The following is a 7,754-nucleotide window of genomic DNA, read 5'->3' as shown; positions in this document are numbered from 1 at the left end:
ACTTTCACTCATCTAATAAAACAGGAACAACGATTCATTGACCATGATTTCTTTGTTTTTGCACCTTGTCAGCCTAAATTGACAGTATCATTAAACACAGAAAGCGACATAACCATAAAAGCTCTGAGTTACTTAGGAGCTTTCCTGTAAAATGTTGGCAGCTGTCTTGTGCTGCATTGCTTCTCTTTCAAATTCCTGTCAGTGCACGCACAAAGTGATGCATGCCCTGGGAAATATACTAAGACAGGACTTATACAGTGATAAGTTGGAGGCATTTTCAAAGGTCATTTTCTGATATGTTTTGCCTCAGGACTGCGGGGCGTTTGAGTTTCTAAACGAATATTTGTTGTTATTTCCTACCTGGACTTAATAATATTCATATTTTTGCCAACTGGGGTTTCTGTTTACTCTTAATGTAATCAAGTGCTAGAGTTTGTGGCTGATTTTAAATGAGCTCTAATGAGTTTGGCTGTGGACATGAAATGAGAAAATGTTCCGAGCTAAAGCAACAGAATCCTTTCCCGGAGTGCCATGCAATGCGAGTTGAAAAAACTATTTTTTTAGAGCTTTTAGTGCTCGGCAGTCGGCAGCGCTGGCACCTCTGGGTGCGTGTTGGAGAGCGGCGCGGCCAACGAACTGGATTTTATGTTTTACACCAAAAACACTATAGCATTTGATTTTTGATGGTGTCATGCTCTTGTTTGCTGACTGGCCTGGATTACATCAGGAACGCACTGTAAATGAAAACTGGCTCCGAACTTGAGACTCCCTGCCAAACCCTCCAAATCAATCCTTATTTATTAATGCTATCAGTGTGCTACAATGGCGCGATAAAGGAAAAGAAGAGGATAAACAGTAGAGAGATTACACTTATCTGAGCATGAGCCGTTGAGTTACGCTCTCAGCACAGTTTGTGATCATGACCGATGTGTTATTCCTTCATGGCTGCATTCACTCACCTGGGCCAGTAGTCCGAGCCACAGGCCACTGTCTCTGTTTGTCTGGTTCTCGTTTCCATCCACATCGACCAGGTGGCGGCCAGTGATACATGCACTGAGTGTTCAGGAATCCTCCAGATTGTCCAGATGGCCCCTCCAACTGACACAACACAGTGTCAGGCTGGAATATTTAGAATGCAGCTCTGGTATATTTAAATGTAGACACATCCAACTCCAGGGCATCAAACATAAGGTTTTTTGATCTGATGTTTGATAATAAATAAGAAGGGATATGAATTTTTAAACTGATGCTCGCCCTCTGTTCACCCAGGATTCTTGAACTTCAAATCTCGTCTTCAGGCTTGTTGAACTCTAAAGCTGGGTTATTTACGATTTGTCCGGGTTTTGCCCAAAGATTCAAATCTCTCTTGTTAAACATGTTGTTATAAAAAAACAAAGATATGGATGAATGTTTGTTATCAAAACAAATCTCATTAAGTCATGGGTGGTTATAATCCCAACAGCGTTAACCCCGAGCTGTGTGAGTCTTTGATCTGTGTTAACTCTGGAGCCCAGAGTTCTGGTTAGAGTCAAAAGAGAGAAACACTCTCTGAGGCATCGGAGCTTCTCTGACACTTTGCTGCAGATTTTTTTATTGTATCATAAACTCTCTAGCCAATAGATTGTGAATGAAATCTATTTCCACACCAAAATTGTATAACTTCAAACTGATGTGGATCAGGTAAAAAATAATTTTGCATATATGGGTCTTCAAATAATATAACTACACTCATAATATATTTATATATATATATATATATATATATATATATGTATATATATTTATATGTATACTCATTATTACTCATAGTCAATGCCCTCACTGTGGAGAGGTTCATGCAAACAAATGTAACCATGCTGGTTAAATTCACACATTGCCCTCAACACTAGACACCAGAGAGTTAAATTTAAAAGACTCATACCAAAATATATTTTTTTCTGATGTCAGTATTTTGACAGTCTGCATCCTTTTGAACTTTACAATGCAAAAGTGACCAACGTGTTTGTTTTTGTTGTCGTTTGTTTGCAATTTGCAAATAACGATGTAATAACAAAATACATGTTAATACAATCATGTGAATACACTCAAGCCTACTGTAATAAAACATGTCTAATGTAAAAAAAAACACAATGTAGTTTATAGTAGTAAAGCACACACAGCACTACCGTTGGAGTAGAGTCATCCAACAAACCAGAGGAAATTACCCAGAAAGCTGTTCTTGCCAGTACATACTGGAAATGTTGAGCTGTCAATCTGTCAGAGTTCCTGCTAAAGGCACAGTGTACCAGTGTTTTGCCCGTAGCCTTTTACAACGAAGGATACGATAAATATTGAAACAAAGGCAATGTTGTATGTGTATACATGTACAACAGCAAGGTACATTATGTTTCTCCGCTGAATAGATGCAGCAGTGACGCAGATGCACCATCTCTCCACCTTCCCTCATTGTCATCCCATGCAAAGCACTGCTAACACTGTTTGACCTTTACCTCCTCTCTGTCTTTCTACCTCAGTGTGATTCGGATCCATTGTTCCAGAGCACATGCAAACAAATCTAAAGGATCCTGCGATTGTGATTAGTGTGTCACTGAATAAGTAGCTTTGTGTTTATACCTGGAGGAGAGTGTGCCCTTTGAGTGTATGATAATGACTTCAGTGTATGAATAAAGGATTTTACATGTACAAACTTGTGTGAAGATATATGAATAGTGTTCACTGATAGGAGAAAAGTGTACCTTTTGAGAAATGAGTCAAGGCCCTAGCTTTTCTTGCTGAGGAAACTGGTGTTGCATGTTACAGTATGGACAGCTCCTAGCCCTGAAATAAGATCTATTATACATACCAAATGAATACCACATTTATAACATAACAACTTTATTAAATAAAGCAGATTCAATATAGAGGAAACTGCAACATAACCATATAGTGCAGTTGTGTTGAAAATAAAGTACAGCATTGTCTGATTATTAAATAAGAATAAGGAAAATATTCTTGACTGATCTTCCTTCTTAGATGCTCCTTCTTTCATTATCTACTTTTCATTTTCCTGAGGGATGTAGATGCTGGGTATGACTGTAACCCAGCTTAATGTTAGACCTGGTGGTGTGATCAAAGGGATCATGTCTGATACCTCCACATCTGTCAGAACATAACTGTAATGGAGATATATATATTTATATATATAAAACCTATCTAAGCTGGGCGACTGCAGAAACCAGACTGGTGAAACTTCAGTATCAGGAAAATGTATGAAATGGAACTATACCAGTCTTATGAGTCACATTAATATTAAAGAATGTTAAGTCAAACTAAAGACATAGGTCTCTTCTGCAGATATAAAGGTGGGTTGACCCCATAATAATAAAATCCTGACTTATAAACCTATTAAAGATATCAAACATATACAACAACATAAACTTTAATTGTATCATCAATAGACTTAATATAACAGAATATCATTAGAATTCATACTAACCTTTTGCATATTTTAAGATTTGTAACCAAATATGTTCAAATTATAGAAATATGCATAATGTAATAAAATGACTCATATAAGAAATATGCACATCTCCTCTGCTAATTGATGAAAACTCTTGATCTGAAATTGCCTGTTATTGTTCTGATTAATGTTATAATCAGCAGGTTACACAGGTTATTTAATAACTGTAGTAGAATGGCACTCAGAGACCGCAGTCCTCAGCCATGGCCCAACATCCAGATTTTTATTTAGATCTGCACCAAACTGCTCACACTCATAAGTATCAGTCCCCTAAACATGTCTGGTGTATTTCATCAGGATACATGACTTTTTGTCTGATCCATGAAAAATGTTTAATGATAAAGAAAGTATAAAAATCCAAGATCCGCCCTCTGCTCTGGATCCACACCAAAATGGAATGGGTTATATCTTGACCTATACCAGATGCTTCCACCAGGTTGCATGGTGATCCGTAGTCTTAAAGTAATCTCGTTTACTTACACAAACAACAAACAAACAAAGAAGAAAATACAACCTCTTTTGCGGATATGATAAGAAAACACAGACAAATACCCAATAATCCTAAAACACCAATACCAGGTGTCTCCTGTTTGGTTTGGTTACACTTACACACAAGTCACTTTACATCCAGTCTGTAGTAAATACATTGCCACAGTAACTGACAATGATTTTTCCATCGTTTTAGTCCAAACTAATTATTCTAGCTCTGTAACAGCCAGTCTATCTCAAATTTGAAATATATGTATTAGACAACACTAATACTGATGTGTTGTCCTGACAAAATTCCCAAATAATAAATGATGACATGTAGCTGTACAGTGAAAATAATAATTCAATCGAAGGCAGCCGTACTGCAGGTCTTGAACAGTAACTAAATAAGGTATTTGTTAAGTGACACATACAAGTCATGGTCAAACTCTTCCAGTCAGCCCTGTAATAACTAAATGAACTGCTGTGTGATGTGTGGCATGTGCTAAAACAGAAGTGTCCTATTATACATACTGTGTGGCTCAGCTATTCCTGGCTGCTTCGGGGTTAACGGGGTTAATGCAGGGCTTTATGACTTGTGTCCTGGGGGGAAGAAAATTAGATTTCCTGTTAAAATGTTTCTGGAAAAAGAAAGCTGAAATGATCAAGCAATTCTCATCTGTCCAAGCAGCTTTGCAACGGAACTTTCCAGTCCCCAATTTGACATCTTAGCTCGATCAGGTTTTTTATTGTAAAACTGTCACACAGGTGATGGCTACAACAAATCCTTCAACCTGAGACATCAAATTGTGAATTCTACAAAGCAGTTTACCTCTGGGAGCCTTCAGTGAGGTGTGCATAACAACCAGCTGATGGATGCCTGCCTTTACTGGTGTCCTGAAAAAGCTAACCTGAGTTGGTCCTAATGGCACCACGGTCTGATGAATACATATCCAGTAATAGAACGTGCGTGTGTGTGTGTGTGTGTGTGTGTGTGTGTGTGTGTGTGTGTGTGTGTGTGTGTGTGTGTGTGTGTGTGTGTGTGTGTGTGTAGGTGTGTAGGTGTGTGTGTGTGTGTGTGTGTCTGTGTCTGTGTGGCTCATGAAAAAATCCTCCATAGGGATAGGTTCCAGCAGATTGGGCTGCCGTTAGGGAAAGTGCCGCCACATCCAAGACTTTAGTTCTGAGCCTCGATTTCCTCTCTGGGCTTGCGGTGGTGTTTGTTTTTCCTAAACATTGTTTACGTTCAGTGGTGTGTGTGTGTGTGTGTGTGTGTGTGTGTGTGTGTGTGTGTGTGTGTGTGTGTGTGTGTGTGTGTGTGTGTGTGTGTGTGTGCACATTTGTGTTTATATTAGTTTTTCATAGATCTGAACCTGAAACTGGGCGCCTGGCAGTAATAAAAATTAAATCCCTGTCGGCATCCATTCTATGAAATATAGATTATCCTCACAGTGCCTAACTGTCAAGGCTTGTGTCAGGTCTTTTTTTATTTCAGGTATTGGTTCAGGTGTGAATACCTGTGCCTATACTACTATATATTTTATCCTGTATCCTAAATGTAAACATAACAATTCAACATCATTCCATTTCACAGCATTCGTCATTTTAGAGCATGTTGACTAATCAGTTAAAGCCAATTAGGCTGAGGTCAGAAGGCCATTTCAGTTTATTTATGTATGTGGCTGCCAGCTCTGTTTATTCACTTTTTTTTACTTATTTGTTTTTCAAAGACTTGCCTCCTTCCCTCCACTTAATGCGGCTTTCTTCTTTGGCCTCATCAGCAAATATGAAAAGAAATCAGGCCCGCTGGTTCTGAAGTAGGTCAAACTGTTAGTGGTTAATTTGGGCTTGGCTCAGACGGGCTTGAAACAGCACTTATTTTTCTGTTCACTTTATCTTCACATCTCTGGATAATAGATCATCCTGTCCAAAGTCCTAAATCTTATAGTTTTTGCAATATTCCAAACTTATATTTTTTGAAACCATACTTATGCTTGATGTAAATGCACTTGGTTAATACAAAGAGCAATTATTTGTGTCTATTGTGTAGTAAGATAAAAACTCTTTTTTCTTAAAACCTTATTCTCTGTGTGATTTACTCTAGAGCAGGAGTGGGGAACATCTGGCCTTTGGGTTGTATTTTGCATGTTTGACAAATTGATTTGGCCCCATGAGACAATTTATAAAAACATAAGATGCAATTGAATAATATGAAAAAGATTTTCACGACAGCAATACATTTTTCTTTGAGAAAATAACATAAAAAAGTAGTCCATCAGGGTTGTCCTAGTTGGCTATGGAAACACATAGAGTATGTAGCTGTTATGTGTCATCACTGGCTTGCATTATAGTGACTGTGGTGGTGAATAGATATAGAATGTCCAAGAGAAAAGGAAGTAAATGGATTAGTTGCAAGGACCAATGCTCTCGGATATGTTGATGCTCTTTGGTGGAGTTTGCAGCACAACAAAATAGCTTACACAAGACTCCCGACAGAGACAATGTTATGCAGGCAAGATTTGTGGTCATCGAGTTTAAGCTGAAACCTCATTCAAAAGGAGAATTTGTAAAGGAGCTGCTGAAAAGATGCTAGATCCATGTATCTATAACGATTATTCTTTGAGGGTCGGGAGAGAGCTAGATCCAATTCCAGCTTACATTGGACCAGAGGCGAGGCAAACCCTGGACAGGTCATCATCATATCGCAGGGCCGACGTACAGTAATCCAAACGACCATTCACACCAACAGACAATTACGAGTCTAGGAGGAAGCAGGAGAACCCAGAGAAAACATACACAGACACAGTGAGAACAAGCAAACTTCACACACTAAGACTGCAGCCAAGCTGTGGCTCAAACTAGGAACATGGTTGCTGTGAGGTGACAGTGCTAAGCACTGAACCACCATGCCACTCCTGGTAGAACCACACAAAATTGTTCTAGTGTCAGTTTGTCTTGATGAACCATCACAGGGCGGATTAATGATACAGTATGAGATACTGAAAAAACCCTGAAGAAAAGAAAAGAAAATATCACTTTTCCTTTCTGACCTGCGATGTAACAAAAATCACAAAACAAGACAGTTTTCTTTATTGTTAGACAGTGTTGAGCTTGAGACGACGAGGGACGACTTTTTGTCTCTGCAACTCATGTACATCTCTACCAAAGGTGAAGACTTTCTGAGCAATCTTTTTGTAGCTAAAACCAACTGTGAGTAGCATCACCATCACCACCATCTGACATCAGACGTTCCGACAAGAAGAAGCAGCTCCATGTGTTCAATAATTTAGTATGGCACTTGAAGGATGCTGTAAAATGGAAAAGGCTCTTGATAGGTAAAAGGTTCCCCACCGCTGCTCTAGATGGTGTAATGTGGGATATAAAATGGTGTGTCAGACTCCGAGGGCTTACGGTGTTGTCACTGTGATTATGCATGCATTGTTGATGTTGTTTCAAACCAGCCCTGCTGTGTGTGCAGCACATGTCACTCACTTGTCACCGCATTTCAGACTCAATATCCAATCACGTCTACCACAAGGAGACTTCAATCATATCTCTCTGTCTGACACTCTGCAAACTCCATTCAGCGTCTGAAATATAAAATAGGTGATAAGGGAGAGTAAGACACTGGAGCTGCACTATGCAAATGTTACGAGACAGTTTTTTAAAAAGCTTACAACCCCCCAGCGCTCAGTTGTTCTGACCTCTCTGACCTCCGCTCTGATAAGACTATGGCTTATGAGACTCTGGTCTGACTCTGTCGATTTGGCAGGTTGACAGGTAAAAA

This window comes from Hippoglossus hippoglossus, chromosome 10, assembly GCF_009819705.1.
Source record: "Hippoglossus hippoglossus isolate fHipHip1 chromosome 10, fHipHip1.pri, whole genome shotgun sequence".
NCBI classification, from domain to species: Eukaryota; Metazoa; Chordata; class Actinopteri; order Pleuronectiformes; family Pleuronectidae; genus Hippoglossus; species Hippoglossus hippoglossus.
The sequence above is the reverse complement of the archived record's forward strand: the minus strand, read 5'-3'. Positions refer to the sequence as shown.